The sequence below is a fragment of the Bidens hawaiensis genome, unplaced genomic scaffold, assembly GCF_021521415.1.
Source record: "Bidens hawaiensis isolate Kalapana, Puna unplaced genomic scaffold, B.hawaiensis_p1.1 tig00004722_1, whole genome shotgun sequence".
Taxonomy (NCBI): domain Eukaryota; kingdom Viridiplantae; phylum Streptophyta; class Magnoliopsida; order Asterales; family Asteraceae; genus Bidens; species Bidens hawaiensis.
The window spans coordinates 744,175-765,939 of record NW_027491291.1 but is presented as its reverse complement, the minus strand read 5'-3'; positions in this window follow the sequence as shown (position 1 = coordinate 765,939).

The window sequence follows — 21,765 nt, the reverse complement described above, 5'->3', positions numbered from 1 at the left end:
ATCTACCAGTCCTGTTATATAGCCTTTTGCTTCTTAGAGCCAACATGGCTGCTTGCCATTTCAAATCCATATCTTCCAAATCATCTGCATTAATTTGCTCCAAATCATCTTGAACAATGCTTGTATGAACCATGTTCTTTGCAACAAAAGCATTATAAGATTCAGTTAACATTGAGAACAAACCATGATAATCTGATCCATGACTTCCATTGCCACCAACAAAAGGTGTATGTCCACTAGCCATTGAGGCGGAATCATTTTCTTCCAAGAGTTGGACATTAAACCTCTGCTGATTTTCTGAGTTGCTTGAACTACCACCAACAAAATCCTTAGCTGTATCAACACCATGCTCATTTGGTTCTTCAATTATGGGAATCTGTTGTTGGTTTTTGGTTGACAAGTTCCCCATAGGTGCAATGAGAGCATTGGTTACTTGAAAACATGGCTTCTCTTCTTTGATCATTTCATTCTCAATCATTTCTATTTCTGCAGCCTGAAGGAAGCATACCACATCATCCACCTTCAACTCATTGAAATTGGGCTTTTGAAGAATGAATTTGTAGGCAGTGTACCATTCCTTAGGCATTGAGTTGAGTAGCTTAGTATTCAGGTCAAAATCAGTCATGACATAATCAGTTGCCCTCAACTCATTCACAATAGCTAGAAAACGTTCTAGTATTGATTTCAATCTTTCTCCCACCTTATACTTGAACCTTTCCAACTGTTGCTTCAATCTTTGCTTCTTTATGTTCTTCAGCTCAGTATTCCCCTCATACATCTCAAGAATGGCATTATACATTGCCTTGGCAGTTGTATGATGTGCCACCTTGGTTAAAATATTCCAAGACAGTCCTAGCTTAATCATAGCTAAGGCCCTGTCATCTATCTTTCTCAATCTTTCTCTTACAGCATCGGTTGCATTTGCATTTGCACCTTCATTGTTGTCACATGGTCCATTCTTGATTGAATTCCACATATCAACATCATTGTAGCAAACGGCTGCTTTAAAGAGTACTTTCCACTTGGTAAAGTTTTCTTGTCCATACAATCTTGGAATCTTGTTAGTAGACATTTCATGTTCCTCATATCCAGACATTTTTTTTTTGAAAGAATCAAAATCAGTTTCTTTGTAAAACAGAGTTTCAAAATAATTAGATCTGAAAACAGGGTGTTCAGATCTGATGTGTCTGATATGATTAGAGCAAGATTTATAAATAAATATTAAAGCTTTAATTGAAATAAGGAAGAGAAAACACCAATAGATTATAGATCTGGAAGAAAAATGAAAAACAGAGCTGCCGACATCACTTTTCAATAGAACAGTTGTCTGCTTACGTCATCTTTCTTCAAATCTTCAATCAGCAACTTGAATCTTACTAAAATAGCAGCAACAAGCTCTGATACCACTTGTCAGGTCCCCGATTTCAGCTAGATCTTACTCAAATCATGTCATAACTCACACAAATAAATGTGTCGACAAGGGAGTTAATGACGGGTTGCTATATTTAGAAAGATTACTGTTAATTAAAGGCAGAATCAATAATAAACAGCGTAGTTGCTATCAATATACATATGTAACTAAAACACACAATATTCACTCAAAAGATTTCCATTCATATGAAGATCATCATACAAAAAGGATAATCGATTTAGGGTTTCTTGTAGGAAAATGGAAGTGGCTCAATTAATATCTCACTTAGTATCGTATTCAGCCGCCTATTTTTCCGTGTTGTGTCTGTCCTCAGGTGTGCCCTAATTATTCCTTTTATAGGCCTGACACCCTTGGACAACTGTCATTCATTCTAGAAACCCTAAATGCTAAAACATATTCAAATTACATATTCAGAAATAATCCTAAGTGTAAAACAAGTCTTCCGGGTAGGCTTTGCATCAATTTTCTCTTTCCGAAAATGCTCAGCCATCCTTCATAACTTGGTAACATAGAAGTGTGCTTGGGATCAGTTTCCGGGTAGACTTTTCTTGAAGAGTGTTTTACCAAGTAAAATACTCACCGAGTAGACTTCAATCTTCTTGACTTTGCCAGACTTTGCCCGACAAACCCTTACGAGCATCCTTGTTCTTCAATGGTCCCTTCAACCCTTTGCTAGTGAATAACTTATTAGCAAAGTGTGCTTGGTAGCACTGTTCCTTATTTGAGTTGAACCTTGCCCGATGATTCTTATGATATTCCATCAAGACATCAAGCATACTTGGACCATACTTATTAATGAATACCTTTCCCGGTCTTCCAGTAAATGACTAAGTATGAAACCGGGCACACCTTATTAGCCGCCTATTTTTAATGGTTAGCCAAAAGCTTACTCGGGAGTGAACATTACTTGGCTATGAAGAACAAACTTGCATGATAAAGTGATCCTTGCCCAGATAAGCATAAACAAGTGAACCATGCCCGGTAATACACTAATTTGCTAACCCTGCCCGATAGACAAAATATCGTACCCGGCTAAGTAAAAGCTTCTTCGGAAGTCTAAGGTGTGCCCGGTTTCATACTTAGTCATTTCTGAGGAGGTTGAGAAGATTCTAATCTTCCATCTGATCAGTTTTGGGTCAAATCTTGACTCAACATAGTTAATTATACATCAAAGCATACTTGGACCACTGTATTATTAATGAATACCTTGCCCGGTCATCCAATCATTTGGCTTTCTAACCTTGGTTAGCCAAGATCTTACTCTGAAGTAAACCGTACTCGGCTATGAAGAACAAACCTGCTTGATATAGTGAACCTTGCCCGGCTATACACACAAGAGTGAACTCTGCCCGGATATCCATTAAAGATGACTTCTAGAAGATAACCTTGCCCGGAAGGCAAGATATCATGCCCGACTAAGTAAAGGCTTGCTCGGATGTCTAAGGTGTGCCCGGTTCCATACTTAGTCATTTCTGAGGAGGTTGAGAAGATTCCAATCTTCAAATATGATCGGTTTTGGGTCAAATCTTGACTCAACATTCCACATATATCAAAAGACACATGCTCTCTTATCATTCTTTCATTTATCATTGCCATCTTAGGAGTCAGTTTGGGTAAAACAGGCAGCTTGTCTATTGAATCAGGTTTCTAATATCTTCTTCCTCTTTCGGCAACTTGAATTTCTTCAACAGGGATTTGATCACTTGAGTCACTTAGATCATATTGGTTCAAATCATCTTCATTGAAGTCATCTTCAGACACTTGCACTCCAATAGACTTATCATCTCTTACTTCTTCCTTCACCACAAACACTCCTTCTTCATTAACTTCAACCATTTTGTAGTTGTCAATGAATTCTTCTCTGTCTTGAAATACTTCTCTGAATTGATTCATATATGTATGTAATTTATCTTTGTCAACCTTGAGAGAATAATTGTTGTTGAAAGGTGGAGGAACAAACTTGTACTTATCTTCTTCTCTTATCTTGTTTTGAATACCACAAATGTTTCCAAGAGACACCAAGTTCTTCAGAAAATCAATCTTAACCTGCAACTTGGTGTTGTTCACCTTATCTTCAACAATCATTTTCTTCAACTCATCTATCTCAGTGACATATCTTTGCTTAGTTCTATAGCTACTCAAACAATCATCTTCCAAGCTTATGATCTTATCCGTATAGATTATATCACTTGCTTAGTACCCATTAATTATGCTTGGTTTTCTGAAACACTCACCCTCTAGCTTGCCTACTTTACAGTTAAAGCATTAATTGTTTCATGTAAATCAGTTATAGAGGTTGAGTGTACCTGTGAAGATGATGTTCCAGCCTCATTTTCAGCAACAACCATCAATGCAACATTTGCTTTTGAGATGTCATCTGCATGGTCACTCCAATAAAAATCCCCCTCTTGTTGTGTAGCCAGTGCTACATTCCCTTGATTTCTAGGTAGATTTTGAATGTTTCTGTTAGGGTTATTTGGAACATTTAGAGGATTTTGGTTATTTCTTTGGATGTTTTGGCTCTTAGGCACAGCTTGCTGATTGTTCATTAGGGCTGGCTGGTAGTTGTTAAAATTGGGATTGTTTTTGTAGTTGTTGTTTCTTGGCTGGTTCTGCTGATATTGGAACTGGTTTCTTGGCTATTAGTTCTGGTAATGGTTAACTTGAAAGTTTCTTGGTTGGTTGCATTCTCTTGCAAAGTGCCCAGGTTGTTGACAGTTATAATAAATGGCTTTGACTTGTCAAATCCGATTATTTCATTAGGCCCTGATAGAAGAGATCTACCAGTCCTATTGTATAGCCTTTTGCTTCTAAGAGCAAACATGGCAGCCTGTCACTTCATATCCATGTCTTCAAGGTCATATGCATGAATTTGTTCCAAATCATCTTGAATCACACTTGTGTGAATCAAGTTTTTGGCAACAAATGCATTGTAGGACTCAGTGAACATGGAGAATAAAGCTTGAGTTTCATTCCCTTGTGTACTACTTCCACCACCATAAGGTACATGTCCACTTGTCACAGAGGCAGATTCATTGTCATCAATAAGTTGGACATTGAATGTTGACTGGCTGCCTTGGTGACTTGTACTCCCACCAACGAATGCTTTTGGTGTATCAACACCATGTTCATTTGGTTCCTCAATGATAGGAATTTGTTGTTGGTTCTTGGTGGACAGGTTTCCCATAGGTTCAATCAGTGCATTTGACACCTGGAAGCAAGGATTCTCCTCCTTGATTATTTCATTTTTGATCATCTCAATCTCAGCAGCTTGGAGGAAATAGATCACATCATCCACCTTAAGTCTTTCAAAGTTGGGCTTCTGAATAATGAATTTACTATACCAATCTTTGGGCAAAGAAGATAACAGCTTAGTGTTCAGATCAAAGTCTGTCATCACATAATCAGTGGTTTTTAGATCATTCACAATTGCTAGAAAACTATCAAGAATTGACTTCAGTCTTTCCCCATCTTTGTATTTGAACCTCTCAAGCTGTTGCTTGAGTCTTTGTTTCTTGATATTCTTCAACTCTATGTTTCCCTCAAACATCTCAAGTATTACATCATACATAGCCTTTGCAATTGTATGATGTTCTACCTTGGTAAAAATATCCCAAGACAGACCCGACTTGTTCATTGCCAGATCCCTGTCATCAATCTTCCTCATTCTTTCACCCACGGCTTGATTAGGATTTGCACCATCAGCAACATATGGACTAGTTTTAATTGTGTTCCACATGTCCACGTCATTATAGCACACAACAGCCTCAAAAAGAACTTTCCACTTGATAAAATTCTCCTGCCCATACAGCCTCAGAATTTTGTTAGTGGATACCTCTTGCTCTTCAAAACCAGACATATTTTTGGTGTTTTTGTAAGATGATTTTCAAGAAAACAGAGAAAAGCTTAAAAAGATTAAAACTCAAAGTTGAAAAATTAATCAGATATGAGAAGAAGCTCTTCAGATCTGATGTATCTGATTCGATTGGAGCAAGATCTAATGATAAAAATTCAAACTTGAACTAAAACAAGTAAAAGAAGTAACCCAAATTTGAAGATCATGAAGAATAAAGGAAGAACAGTGCTGCTGACATCAGTATTCAATGGAACAGTACTCAGCTCACGTCATTCTTCACCATCAAATATTCAACAATAATTAAGAAAAAGCAACAAATCTTCAAACAAACAGCAACAAATAAGCTCTGATACCACTTATCGGTCCCGTATTGATCAGTCATTCTCACAATAAATGTCACAACCCACACAATAAATGTGTCGACAAGAAGGTTAGTGACGTTGCTATTTTTGGTATGATTAACTGTTTGTAAAAGGCGGAATCAGAAACAAACAAAATTGTTGCTTTAGGATCTTAAATGTAACAAACACAAACAATAACTCAAAAGATTTCCATTTATATAAAGGTTCATACAAAAGTAAAATCAATTAGGGTTTCTAGTTGGGAAAATTTATCCGTACAATCCTAGGACAGCCGTCACTCTCAAAACAGGAATATTTGACCTTTTTTTGAAAATTGTAAAGTGGCAAAATCCGTGTTAGGCGTGACTTAAATTATACTATTTATAGGTCTGCCACCACCTGACAGCTGTCCTGACTTTTAGAAACCCTAATGATAAGTACATATTCAAAATTATACTAAGTGTAAAAACAGGTCTTCCAGGTAGACTTTGTGTCATTTGTCTTCTTCGAGTAGGCATTGTGCCTTTTGTCTTTTACGAGTAGACCTGGTAATCTTGAATTGCGATTGTGAACAGTTCTCCGGGTAGACTTTACTTAGAGTATTTTCCTAAGAAAATACTCACCTAGCAGACTTCAATCTTCTTAACCATAGTAGACTTTGCCCGATATGATCCAACGAGCAAACTTGTTCTTCTGAAATCCTTTCAACCCTTTGCTAAAGAATAACTTATTAGCAAAACCAAGTGTGTTGGTAACACTATAGCTTGCTCGGAGTTGAACATTGCCCGATGAACTCTCTAAGATAAGTCTTTATCAACTTCCATCAATCATGCTCGGACCACTGTTTTATTAACGAATACCTTTCTAGATCTTCTAAATACTTGGCTTCAAAAGCTTTTTAGCCAAGAGCTTACTCGGAGGGAAACCTTGCTCGGCTATGAAGAACAACCTTGTCAGATTTAGTGAACCCTGCTCGGATTGACACTAAAGAAGACTTCAAGAAGATAACGTTGCCCGAAGGACAAAATACCTTGCTAGGGCAAGTAAAACCTTGTTGGGAGGTACAAGTGTGCTCGGCTTCCATAGCTAGCCATTGAAGAGGAGTGTTGAGAAGATTCCAATCTCCGTTTGTCTCTCTTAAGTCATTCCAGTCAAATCCTTGACTCAACACAAAACATTGTGCATATGGAAGAATCTTTAAATAAAATTGATTTGGACAAGTTGTGGTCCAAGGTTTCTGGCAAAACACCTGAATACAGATTTATAAAGGATCCCTCAATAGCTGAAAAAGAACAAGTTCAAGATCAAGACCAAGGTCCCAATCAAGAACAGGATCAAAAACATGGTAACCAAGATAATCAAGATGATCATGTCTTGAATGAGGATGATCCTAGCAACCAAAATGAAATTCAGAGACAAGCTCGAAGAGAAGCAAGAGTTGAACATTTGTTTCAAAGCTTGAATATAGGAAACAATGATGCTTCTACTTCATAACAGAATAGTGAAGAAGCACCTTGGTTTCATGATGTAACATTTGATTTGATCATTGATGAACCTGATCTCAATGACACAAATGTTGAATCTACTATATCTACTGATGTGAATTTTCAATCCTCTTATGTTGAAATAAATCATCCACCTGAGAACATCATTGGAAACATCAATGAAAGAGAACAAGAAGTGCTTCTGAAACTGCAAACATTTGTTTGTACTCCTACTTTCTATCCTAAATAGAACCCAAGAACATTTTTCAAGCTTTGAATGACAATAGTAGGGTAGAATCTATGCAAGAGTAGTTGGTTAAATTCAGAGATCTGCAAGTGTGGGAACTTGTAGATAAGCCAAGAAACAATGCCATTGGAACCAAATAGGTTTTTAGGAATAAAAGAGATGAAAGGGGGATTGTGATTAAGAACAAAGCAAGACTTGTTGCATTGGGATGCTTACAAGAAGAAGGGATTGACTTTGAGGAAGTTTTTGCACCAGTTGCAAGACTAGAAGCTATAAGAATTTTCATAGCTTATGCTGCCTCAAAGAAGATAAGAGTATTCCAATTAGATGTCAAATCAGCATTTTTGAATGGAAAAATAGAAGAGGAGGTGTATGTGACTCAACCACCAGGATTTAAGGACCCTGAATATCATAACAGAGTATATAAGTTAAACAAAGATTTGTATGGACTACATCAAGCTCCAAGAGCTTGGTATGATGAGTTATCAAATCATCTGCTTGATATTGGTTTCCAAAGGGGAGATACTGACAAGACCCTCTTCTACAAGAAAAGAGGAAAAGATTTGTTGTTGTTACAAGTCTATGTTGATGATATTATTTTTGGTTCAACAAATGAACAAATGTGTATGGAGTTTGAAGAAGTGATGAAGTATAAGTACAGTATGAGCTCTATGGAAGAAATGAACTTCTTTCCTGGACTGCAAGTTCAACAAAAGGCTGATGGTGTTTTCATCTGCCAGTCTAAGTAGGTGCAAGACATATTGAATAAGTTCAAGTGTCAAGACCTCAAAACAGCTTCAACTCCAATAGACACACATTAAAAATGATTGCAGATGAAAAGGGGGAGCCATTAGATGAACATGAATACAGAGCAAATATTAGATATCTGACGTATTTGACTACTTTAAGGCCAGACAACATGTTTGCTGTGTGTGTTTGTGCAAGATTTCAATCAAGTCCTAAGGTCTCTAATATGACTTCTGTCAAGAGGATCTTTAGATACTTGAAAGGGAAACATTATTTGGGGATATGGTACCCAAAGAACCATTCCTTTGATCTAATTTCTTATACTGACAGTGACTATGATGGTTGTAACATTAGTAGAAAAGTCCATTTATGGAGGTTGTCAAGTTTTGGGTGATAGGCTAGTGTAATGGCAGTGCAAGAAACAGACTACAATGTCCATTTCAACTGCTGAAGCTGAGTATACTACTGCCTCTGCCTGCTGTGCACAAGTTCTCTGGATTCAGAACCAACTGCAGGATTATAGTTTGAGTTTTCTAAACACCCCTATTTTCATTGATAATACTGCTGCATCATTTATTGTTAAGAATCTTGTTCAACATTCCAAGACTTAGCACATTGAAATCAGACATCATTTATTAGGGATTGTAGTGATAAAAGTCTAATTGAGGTGAAAAGAGTTGACAAAAGTGACAATTTGGCTGACCTATTAACCAAGCCACTTGATAGAACCAGATACAACTTTCTTCTGAAAGCCTAGGGAATGATCAACTCTAATGAGGTCTGATTGATGATGTTTGCTTCTAGTGCAAACTGACTATCTTATAAATGTCTAGATGAATGTTTGTTTGATTGATGTGTGAAACTGTGTTTAATGTTTGCTGATATGTGATCTCAATGACTATTTTTGTAACTTAGGTGTCTTTGATACTTATGGTAATTATCAGTGAATATGTGATGTCATGATAAGTATTCGCGTATCTGATATCTTAATTATGTGAATTATCTGATATGATGATGTTATTAGGATACGCTATACTATACATTTTGTGATGTCTACTTGTTTTGATGAAGTCATTTTGATGCAGTAGTAAAACCAAAAAGAAGATCGATTCACTTTGATTCTACGAATACCCGTGAAGAACTTCACAAAACTCCCAAAATCCCACCCAAAGGTCTAAGGGAAAATGAAGCGGAAAAAACAATATTATCAAAATCAATTCTGTCTTTCTGAATTACATAACCAAACTATAAATAAGAGTTCTAATAGGAAATGGGCCTAAAACGGGCCATGGGCCAAACACAAACCCAAAAATAAACACATAAAAAGTGCTGAAAAAACAATAAAAGGCCCATAACTTTATTTAGGAGTCGTTTTTGGGCTTCAGACAGGGGCCAAACTGCCGTCGGCTATTTGCCACAATGTGCTCCTCGTCTCAAGCTTTGATTTGACGGGTAATGGGCCTGAAACGGAGCTTCGTTGGAAATGTTATGCCCGTTTTCGTGGGCCACCCTTTGTTGCGCGATCTTGGGCCTCCAGAAACATAATAGCTCGGTCTTCAATACTTGGGACCACATCAGTCCACCCTGGATAGAAAAAAATCGACCTCGAATCCGCCACATCTTCATCCTCAAAAGAGTCCCCGAAATAAGGTAGTAAATGCTTCACATTAAACACATCAGAACAACGAACGTGACTCGGTAGTTTTAAACGATAAGCATTTGGGTTTATTTTCTCCACAATTTCCGTGGGTCCAATCTTTTTAGCCAATCACTTGTTGTAGTCCCCAACAGAAAAACGAAATTTTGTCAAAATAGCCCAGACAAAATCACTTTCTTCAAACTCAACATGTCTTCGCTTTTGATCAGTAGCTTGCTTGTACTTTGAATTGGCTCGAACCAGGTTGTCATGCACATCTTTGTGAATTTCATGTAACCCTTCAAAAAAATCCTTCACCTTTTTTGGTACAGAACCAGGAACAGGGATTGACATAAGGTCAAGGGGTCCCCGTGGCTGAGCAGAATAAACCACCTGAAAAGGACTAAACCCGGTACTTCGATTGGCAGCATGATTTTGAGCAAACTCAGCTTGACATAACTTTTGATCCCAAGACTTCGCATGATCACCCACAAGACATCGTAAAAGATTACCAAGGGACCGATTAACAACTTCCGTTTGCGCATCCGTTTGAGTTTAATAGGCACTACAGAAGTTAAGTTGAGTGTTCACCATTTTCCATAGGCTTCGCCAAAAATGACTCAAGAAACGAGTATCCCGGTCAGAAACAATAGAAGATGGCAAACCATGCAAACGATAAACATCCCGAAAGAATAATTGAGCCACATTAACTGCATCTGTCGTCTTCTTAAAAGGAATAAAGAGCACCATCTTGGAGAACCGATCAACAACAAAGATCGAATCGTTACCCCTCTGAGTCCGAGGTAACCCCAACACAAAATCTATACTAATGTCAGTCCAACGCTTTGAAGGGACTGGTAAAGGCATATAGAGACCCGCATTAGTAGCAGTGCCCTTTGAGACAGGGGCCGCCATAATGTGCTCCTCGTCTCAAGCTTCAATTTGACTGGTAATGGGCCTGAAACGGAGCTTCGTGGGCCAAGTTATGGCCGTTTTCGTGGGCCACCCTTTGTTGCGCGATCTTGGGCCTCCAGAAACATAATAGCCCGGTCTTCAATACTTGGGCCCACATCATTCCCCCCAAGATAGAAAAAATTTGACCTCGAATCCGCCACATCTTCATCCTCAGAAGTGTCCCCATAATAAGGTAGTAAATGTTTCACATTAAACACATCAGAACAACCAACGTGACTCGATAGTTTTAAACGATAAGCATTTGAGTTTATTTACTCCACAATTTCCACGGGTCCAATCTTTTTAGCCGATAACTTGTTGTAGTCCCCAACAGAAAAACGATCTTTTGTCAAAACAGCCCAGACAAAATCACCTTCTTCAAACTCAACATGTCTTCGCTTTTGATCAGCAGCTTGCTTGTACTTTGAATTGGTTCGAACAAGTTTTTCATGCACATCTTTGTGAATATCATGTAACCCTTCAACAAAATCCTTTACCTTTTTGGGTACAGAAAAAGGAACAGGGGGTGACATCAGCGTTTCACATTAAACACATCAGCACATTAGGCAGTTTGCCACAATGTGCTCCTCGTCTGAAGCTTCGATTTGACAGGTAATGGGCCTGAAACGGAGCTTCGTGGGCCAAGTTATGCCCGTTTTCGTGGACAACCCTTTGTTGCGCGATCTTGGGCCTCCAGAAACATAATATGCCCGGTCTTCAATACTTGGGCCCACATCATTCCCCCCTGGATAGAAAAAATTCGACCTCGAATCCGCCACATCTTCTTCCTCAGAAGTGTCCCCGTAATAAAGTAGTAAATGTTTCACATTAAACACATCAGAACAACGAACGTGACTCGTTCGTTTTAAACGATAAGCATTTGAGTTTATTTTCTCCACAATTTCCACGGGTCCAATCTTTTTAGCCGATAACTTTTGTAGTCCCCAACAGAAAAAGATCTTTTGTCAAAACAGACCAGACAAATCACCTTCTTCAAACTCAAAATGTCTTCGCTTTTGATCAGCAGCTTGCTTGTACTTTGAATTGGCTCGAACAAGGTTTTCGTGCACATCTTTGTGAATATCATGTAACCCTTCAAAAAAATCCTTCACCTTTTTGGGTACAGAAAAAGGAACAGGGGGTGACATCAGGTCAAGGGGTCCTCATGGCTGAGCAGAATAAACCACTTGAAAAGGACTAAACCCGGTACTTCGATTGGCAGCATGATTATGAGCAAACTAAGCTTGACATAACTTTTGATCCCAAGACTTCACATGATCACCCACAAGACATCGTAAAAGAATACCAAGGGACCGATTAACAACTTCCGTTTGCCCATCCGTTTGAGTTTGATAGGCACTACTGAAGTTAAGTTGAGTGTTCACCATTTTCCATAGGCTTCGCCAAAAATGACTCAAGAAACGAGTATCCCGGTCAGAAACAATAGAAGATGGCAAACCATGCAAACGATAAACATCCCGGAAGAATAATTGAGCCACATTAACTGCATCTTTCGTCTTCTTGCAAGGGATAAAGTGCACCATCTAGGAGAACCGATCAACAACAACAAAGATCGAATCGTTACCCCTCTGAGTCCGAGGTAACCCCAACACAAAATCCATACTAATGTCAGTCCAAGGCTTTGAAGGGACTGGTAAAGGCATATAGAGACCCGCATTAGTAACAGTGCCATTTGACACAGGGGCTAAACCGCCGTAGGCAGTTTACCACAATGTGCTCCTCATCTGAAGCTTCGATTTGACAGGTAATGGGACTGAAACGGAGCTTCATGGGCCAAGTTATGCCCGTTTTCGTGGATAACCCTTTGTTGCGCGATCTTGGGCCTCCAGAAACATAATAGCCCGGTCTTCAATACTTGGGCCCACATCATCCCCCCTGGATAGAGAAAATTCGACCTCGAATCCGCGACATCTTCATCCTCAGAAGTGTCCCCGTAATAAGGTAGTAAATGCTTCACATTAAACACATAAGAACAACGAACGTTACTCAGTAGTTTTAAACGATAAGCATTTGAGTTTATTTTCTCCACAATTTCCACGGGTCCAATTTTTTTTGCCGATAACATGTTGTAGTCCCCAACAGAAAAATGATTTTTTGTCAAAACAGCCAAGACAAAATCACCTTCTTCAAACTCAAAATGTCTTCGCTTTTGATCAGCAGCTTGCTTGTACTTTGAATTGGCTCGAACCAGGTTTTCGTGCACATCTTTGTGAATATCATGTAACCCTTCAAAAAAATCCTTCACCTTTTTGGGTACAGAAAAAGGAACAGGGGGTGACATCAGGTCAAGGTGTCCCCATGGCTGAGCAGAATAAACCACTTGAAAAGGACTAAACCCGGTACTTTGATTGGCAGCATGATTATGAGCAAACTCAGCTTGACATAACTTTTGATCCCAAGACTTCACATGATCATCCACAAGACATCGTAAAAGATTACCAAGGGACCGATTAACAACTTCCGTTTGCCCATCCGTTTGAGTTTGATAGGCACTGCTGAAGTTAAGTTCAGTGTTCACCATTTTCCATAGGCTGCGCCAAATATGACTCAAGAAACGAGTATCCCGGTCAGAAACAATAGAAGATGGCAAACCATGCAAACGATAAACATCCCGAAATAATAATTGAGCCACATTAACTGCATCTGTCGTCTTCTTAAAAGGAATAAAGAGCACCATCTTGGTGAACCGATCAACAACAAAGATCGAATCGTTACCCCTCTGAGTCCGAGGTAACCCCAACACAAAATCTATACTAATGTCAGTCCAACGCTTTGAAGGGACTGGTAAAGGCATATAGAGACCCGCATTAGTAGCAGTGCCCTTTGAGACAGGGGCCGCAATAATGTGCTCCTCATCTCAAGCTTCTATTTGACTGATAATGGGCCTGAAACGGAGCTTCGTGGGCCAAGTTATGGCCGTTTTCGTGGGCCACCCTTTGTTGCGCGATCTTGGGCCTCCAGAAACATAATAGCCCGGTCTTCAATACTTGGGCCCACATCATTCCCCCCAAGATAGAAAAAATTTGACCTCGAATCCGCCACATCTTCATCCTCAGAAGTGTCCCCATAATAAGGTAGTAAATGTTTCACATTAAACACATCAGAACAACCAACGTGACTCGGTAGTTTTAAACGATAAGCATTTGAGTTTATTTACTCCACAATTTCCACAGGTCCAATCTTTTTAGCTGATAACTTGTTGTAGTCCCCAACAGAAAAACGATCTTTTGTCAAAACAGCCCAGACAAAATCACCTTCTTCAAACTCAACATGTCTTCGCTTTTGATCAGCAGCTTGCTTGTACTTTGAATTGGCTCGAACAAGTTTTTCATGCACATCTTTGTGAATATCATGTAACCCTTCAACAAAATCCTTTACCTTTTTGGGTACAGAACCAGGAAAAGGGGTGACATCAGGTCAAGGGATCCCCTTGGCTAAGCAGAATAAACCACCTGAAAAGGACTAAACCCGGTACTTCGATTAGCAGCATGATTATAATCAAACTCAGCTTGACATAAATTTTGATCCCAAGACTTCACATGACCACACACAAGACATCGTAAAATATTACCAAGGGACCGATTAACAACTTCCGTTTACCCATCTGTTTGAGGTTGATAGGCACTACTGAAGTTAAGTTCAGTGTTCACCATTATCCATAGGCTGCGGCAAAAATGACTCAAGAAACGAGTATCCCGGTCAGAAACAATAGAAGATGGCCAACCATGCAAACGATAAACATCCCGGAAGAATAATTGAGCCACATTAACTGCATCTGTCGTCTTCTTGCAAGGAATAAAGTGCACCATCTTGGAGAACCGATCAACAACAACAAAGGTCGAATCGTAACCCCTCTGAGTCCGAGGTAACCCCAACACAAAATCCATACTAATGTCAGTCCAAGGCTTGGAAGGGACTGGTAAAGGCATATAGAGACCCGCATTAGTAGCAGCGCCCTTTGAGACAGGAGCCAAACCGCCGTAAGCAGTTTGCCACATTGTGCTCCTCGTCTCAAACTTCGATTTGACTGGTAATGGGCCTGAAACGGAGCTTCGTGGGCCAAGTTATGCCCGTTTTCGTGGGCCACCCTTTGTTGCGCGATCTTGGGCCTCCAGAAACATAATAGCCCGGTCTTCAATACTTGGGACCACATCATTCTCCCCTGGATAAAAAAATTCTTCCTCGAATCCGCCAAATCTTCATCCTCAGAAGTGTCCCCGTAATAAGGTAGTAAATACATAACATTAAACACATCAGAACAATGAACGTGACTTGGTAGTTTTAAACGATAAGCATTTGAGTTTATTTTCTCCACAATTTCCACGGGTCCAATCTTTTTAGCCGATAACTTGTTGTACTCCCCAACAGAAAAACGATATTTTGTTAAAACAGCCCAGACAAAATCACCTTCTTCAAACTCAACATGTCTTCGCTTTTGATCAGTAGCTTGCTTGTACTTTGAATTGGCTCGAACCAGGTTGTCATGCACATTTTTGTGAATATCATGTAAACCTTCAACAAAATCCTTCACCTTTATGGGTACAGAACCAGGAACAGGGGGTGACATCAGGTCAAGGGGTCCCCATGGCTGAGCAGAATAAACCACCTGAAAAGGACTAAACCCGGTACTTCGATTGGCAGCATGGTTATGAGCAAACTCAGCTTGACATAACTTTTGATCCCAAGACTTCACATGATCACCCACAAGACATCGTAAAAGATTACCAAGATACCGATTAACAACTTCCGTTTGCCCATCCGTTTGAGTTTTATAGGCACTACTGAAGTTAAGTTGAGTGTTCACCATTTTCCATAGGCTGCGCCAAAAATGACTGAAGAAACGAGTTTCCCGGTCAGAAACAATAGAAGATGGCAAACCATGCAAACGATAAATATCCCGGAAGAATAATTGAGCCACATTAACTGCATCTTTCATCTTCTTGCAAGGAATAAAGTGCACCATTTTGGAGAACCGATCAACAACAACAAAGATCGAATCGTTACCCCTCTGAGTCCGAGGTAACCCCAACACAAAATCCATACTAATGTCAGTCCAAAGCTTTGAAGGGACTGGTAAAGGCATATAGAGACCCGCATTAGTAGCAGTGCCCTTTGACACAGGGGCCAAACCGCCGTAGGCAGTTTGCCACAATGTGCTCCTCGTCTGAAGCTTCGATTTGACAGGTAATGGGCCTGAAACGGAGCTTCGTGGGCCGAGTTATGCCCGTTTTCGTGGACAACCCTTTGTTGCGCGATCTTGGGCCTCCAGAAACATAATAGCCCGGTCTTCAATACTTGGGCCCACATCATCCCCCCTGGATAGAGAAAATTCGACCTCGAATCCGCCACATCTTCATCCTCAGAAGTGTCCCCGTAATAAGGTAGTAAATGCTTCATATTAAACACATCAGAACAACGAACGTTACTCGGTAGTTTTAAACGATAAGCATTCGAGTTTATTTTCTCCACAATTTCCACGGGTCCAATCTTTTTTGCCGATAACATGTTGTAGTCCCCAACAGAAAAATGATCTTTTGTCAAAACAGCCAAGACAAAATCACCTTCTTCAAACTCAAAATGTCTTCGCTTTTGGTCAGCAGCTTGCTTGTACTATGAATTGGCTCGAACCAGGTTTTCGTGCACATCTTTGTGAATATCATGTAACCCTTCAAAAAAATCCTTCACCTTTTTGGGTACAGAAAAAGGAACAGGGGGTGACATCAGGTCAAGGGGTCCCCATGGCTGAGCAGAATAAACCACTTGAAAAGGACTAAAACCGGTACTTCGATTGGCAGCATGATTATGAGCAAACTTAGCTTGACATAACTTTTGATCCCAAGACTTCACATGATCACCCACAAGACATCGTAAAAGATTACCAAGGGACCGATTAACAACTTCCGTTTGCCCATCCGTTTGAGTTTGATAGGCACTACTGAAGTTAAGTTGAGTGTTCACCATTTTCCACAGGCTTCGCCAAAAATGACTCAAGAAACGAGTATCCCGGTCAGAAACAATAGAAGATGGCAAACCATGCAAACGATAAACATCCCGGAAGAATAATTGAGCCACATTAACTGCATCTTTCGTCTTCTTGCAAGGGATAAAGTGCACCATCTAGGAGAACCGATCAACAACAACAAAGATCGAATCGTTACCCCTCTGAGTCCGAGGTAACCCCAACACAAAATCCATACTAATGTCAGTCCAAAGCATTGAAGGGACTGGTAAAGGCATATAGAGACCCGCATTAGTAGCAGTGCCCTTTGACACAGGGGCCAAACCGCCGTAGGCAGTTTGCCATAATGTGCTCCTCGTCTGAAGCTTCGATTTGACAGGTAATGGGCTTGAAACGGAGCTTCGTGGGCCAAGTTATGCCCGTTTTCGTGGACAACCCTTTGTTGCGCGATCTTGGGCCTCCAGAAACATAATAGCCCGGTCTTCAATACTTGGGCCCACATCATTCCCCCCTGGATAGAAAAAATTCGACCTCGAATCCGCCACATCTTCTTCCTCAGAAGTATCCCCGTAATAAAGTAGTAAATGTTTCACATTAAACACATCAGAACAACGAACGTGTCTCGTTCGTTTTAAACGATAAGCATTTGAGTTTATTTTCTCCACAATTTCCACGGGTCCAATCTTTTTAGCCGATAACTTGTTGTAGTCCCCAACAGAAAAAGATCTTTTGTCAAAACAGACCAGACAAATCACCTTCTTCAAACTCAAAATGTCTTCGCTTTTGATCAGCAGCTTGCTTGTACTTTGAATTGGCTCGAACAAGGTTTTCGTGCACATCTTTGTGAATATCATGTAACCCTTCAAAAAAATCCTTCACCTTTTTGGGTACAGAAAAAGGAACAGGGGGTGACATCAGGTCAAGGGGTCCTCATGGCTGAGCAGAATAAACCACTTAAAAAGGACTAAACCCGGTACTTCGATTGGCAGCATGATTATGAGCAAACTAAGCTTGACATAACTTTTGATCCCAAGACTTCACATGATCACCCACAAGACATCGTAAAAGAATACCAAGGGACCGATTAACAACTTCCGTTTGCCCATCCGTTTGAGTTTGATAGGCACTACTGAAGTTAAGTTGAGTGTTCACCATTTTCCATAGGCTTCGCCAAAAATGACTCAAGAAACGAGTATCCCGGTCAGAAACAATAGAAGATGGCAAACCATGCAAACGATAAACATCCCGGAAGAATAATTGAGCCACATTAACTGCATCTTTCGTCTTCTTGCAAGGGATAAAGTGCACCATCTAGGAGAACCGATCAACAACAATAAAGATCGAATCGTTACCCCTCTGAGTCCGAGGTAACCCCAACACAAAATCCATACTAATGTCAGTCCAAGGCTTTGAAGGGACTGGTAAAGGCATATAGAGACCCGCATTAGTAACAGTGCCATTTGACACAGGGGCCAAACCGCCGTAGGCAGTTTACCACAATGTGCTCCTCGTCTGAAGCTTCGATTTGACAGGTAATGGGCTTGAAACGGAGCTTCGTGGGCCAAGTTATGCCCGTTTTCGTGGACAACCCTTTGTTGCGCGATCTTGGGCCTCCAGAAACATAATAGCCCGGTCTTCAATACTTGGGCCCACATCATTCCCCCCTGGATAGAAAAAATTCGACCTCGAATCCGCCACATCTTCTTCCTCAGAAGTATCCCCGTAATAAAGTAGTAAATGTTTCACATTAAACACATCAGAACAACGAACGTGTCTCGTTCGTTTTAAACGATAAGCATTTGAGTTTATTTTCTCCACAATTTCCACGGGTCCAATCTTTTTAGCCGATAACTTGTTGTAGTCCCCAACAGAAAAAGATCTTTTGTCAAAACAGACCAGACAAATCACCTTCTTCAAACTCAAAATGTCTTCGCTTTTGATCAGCAGCTTGCTTGTACTTTGAATTGGCTCGAACAAGGTTTTCGTGCACATCTTTGTGAATATCATGTAACCCTTCAAAAAAATCCTTCACCTTTTTGGGTACAGAAAAAGGAACAGGGGGTGACATCAGGTCAAGGGGTCCTCATGGCTGAGCAGAATAAACCACTTAAAAAGGACTAAACCCGGTACTTCGATTGGCAGCATGATTATGAGCAAACTAAGCTTGACATAACTTTTGATCCCAAGACTTCACATGATCACCCACAAGACATCGTAAAAGAATACCAAGGGACCGATTAACAACTTCCGTTTGCCCATCCGTTTGAGTTTGATAGGCACTACTGAAGTTAAGTTGAGTGTTCACCATTTTCCATAGGCTTCGCCAAAAATGACTCAAGAAACGAGTATCCCGGTCAGAAACAATAGAAGATGGCAAACCATGCAAACGATAAACATCCCGGAAGAATAATTGAGCCACATTAACTGCATCTTTCGTCTTCTTGCAAGGGATAAAGTGCACCATCTAGGAGAACCGATCAACAACAATAAAGATCGAATCGTTACCCCTCTGAGTCCGAGGTAACCCCAACACAAAATCCATACTAATGTCAGTCCAAGGCTTTGAAGGGACTGGTAAAGGCATATAGAGACCCGCATTAGTAACAGTGCCATTTGACACAGGGGCCAAACCGCCGTAGGCAGTTTACCACAATGTGCTCCTCGTCTGAAGCTTCGATTTGACAGGTAATGGGCCTGAAACGGAGCTTCATGGGCCAAGTTATGCCCGTTTTCGTGGATAACCCTTTGTTGCGCGATCTTGGGCCTCCAGAAACATAATAGCCCGGTCTTCAATACTTGGGCCCACATCATCCCCCCTGGATAGAGAAAATTCGACCTCGAATCCGCGACATCTTCATCCTCAGAAGTGTCCCCGTAATAAGGTAGTAAATGCTTCACATTAAACACATAAGAACAACGAACGTTACTCCGTAGTTTTAAACGATAAGCATTTGAGTTTATTTTCTCCACAATTTCCACGGGTCCAATTTTTTTTGCCGATAACATGTTGTAGTCCCCAACAGAAAAATGATCTTTTGTCAAAACAGCCAAGACAAAATCACCTTCTTCAAACTCAAAATGTCTTCGCTTTTGATCAGCAGCTTGCTTGTACTTTGAATTGGCTCGAACCAGGTTTTCGTGCACATCTTTGTGAATATCATGTAACCCTTCAAAAAAATCCTTCAATTTTTTGGGTACAGAAAAAGGAACAGGGGGTGACATCAGGTCAAGGTGTCCCCATGGCTGAGCAGAATAAACCACTTGAAAAGGACTAAACCCGGTACTTCGATTGGCAGCATGATTATGAGCAAACTCAGCTTGACATAACTTTTGATCCCAAGACTTCACATGATCATCCACAAGACATCGTAAAAGATTACCAAGGGACCGATTAACAACTTCCGTTTGCCCATCCGTTTGAGTTTGATAGGCACTGCTGAAGTTAAGTTCAGTGTTCACCATTTTCCATAGGCTGCGCCAAATATGACTCAAGAAACGAGTATCCCGGTCAGAAACAATAGAAGATGGCAAACCATGCAAACGATAAACATCCCGGAAGAACAATTGAGCCACATTAACTGCATCTGTCGTCTTCTTGCAAGGAATAAAGTGCACCATCTTGGAGAACCGATCAACAACAACAAAGATCGAATCGTTACTCCTCTAAGTCCGAGGTAACCCCAACACAAAATCCATACTAATGTCAACCCAAGGCTTTGAAGGGACTCGTAAAGGCAAATAGAGACCCACATTAGTAGCAGTGCCCTTTGAGTTAGGGGCCGCCACAATGTGCTCCTCGTCTCAAGCTTCGATTTGACAGGTAATGGGCCTGAAACGGAGCTTCGTGGGCCAAGTTATGCCTGTTTTCGTGGGCCACCCTTTGTTGCTCGATCTTGGGCCTCCAGAAACATAATAGCCCGGACTTCAATACTTGGGCCCACATCATTCCCCCCTGGATAGAAAAAATTCGACCTCGAATCCGCCACATCTTCATCCTCATAAGTGTCCCCGTAATAAGGTAGTAAATGTTTCACATTAAACACATCAGAACAACGAACGTGACTCGGTAGTTTTAAACGATAAGCATTTGAGTTTATTTTCTCCACAATTTCCACGGGTACAATATTTTTAGCCGATAACTTGTTTTAGTCCCCAACAGAAAAACGATCTTTTATCAAAACAGCCCAGACAAAATCACCTTCTTCAAACTCAACATGTCTTCGCTTTTGATCAGCAGCTTGCTTGTACTTTGAATTGGCTCGAACAAGGTTTTCGTGCACATCTTTGTGAATATCATGTAACCTTTCAAAAAAATCCTTCACCTTTTTGGGTACAGAAAAAGGAACAAGGGGTGACATCAGGTCAAGGGGTCCTCATGGCTGAGCAGAATAAACCACTTGAAAAGGACTAAACCCGGTACTTCGATTGGCAGCATGATTATGAGCAAACTAAGCTTGACATAACTTTTGATCCTAAGACTTCACATGATCACCCACAAGACATCGTAAAAGATTACCAAGGGACCGATTAACAACTTCTGTTTGCCCATCCGTTTGAGTTTGATAGGCACTACTGAAGTTAAGTTGAGTGTTCACCATTTTCCATAGGCTTCGCCAAAAATAACTCAAGAAACGAGTATCCCGGTCAGAAACAATAGAAGATGGCAAACCATGCAAACGATAAACATCCCGGAAGAATAATTGAGCCACATTAACTGCATCTTTCGTCTTCTTGCAAGGGATAAGGTGCACCATCTAGGAGAACCGGTAAACAACAACAAAGATCGAATCGTTACCCCTCTGAGTCCGTGGTAACCCCAACACAAAATCCATACTAATGTCAGTCCAAGGCTTTGAAAGGACTGGTAAAGGCATATAGAGACCCGCATTAGTAGCAGTGCCATTTGACACAGGGGCCAAACCGCCGTAGGCAGTTTACCACAATGTGCTCCTCGTCTGAAGCTTCGATTTGACAGGTAATGGGCCTGAAACGGAGCTTCATGGGCCATGTTATGCCCGTTTTCGTGGATAACCCTTTGTTGCGCGATCTTGGGCCTCCAGAAACATAATAGCCCGGTCTTCAATACTT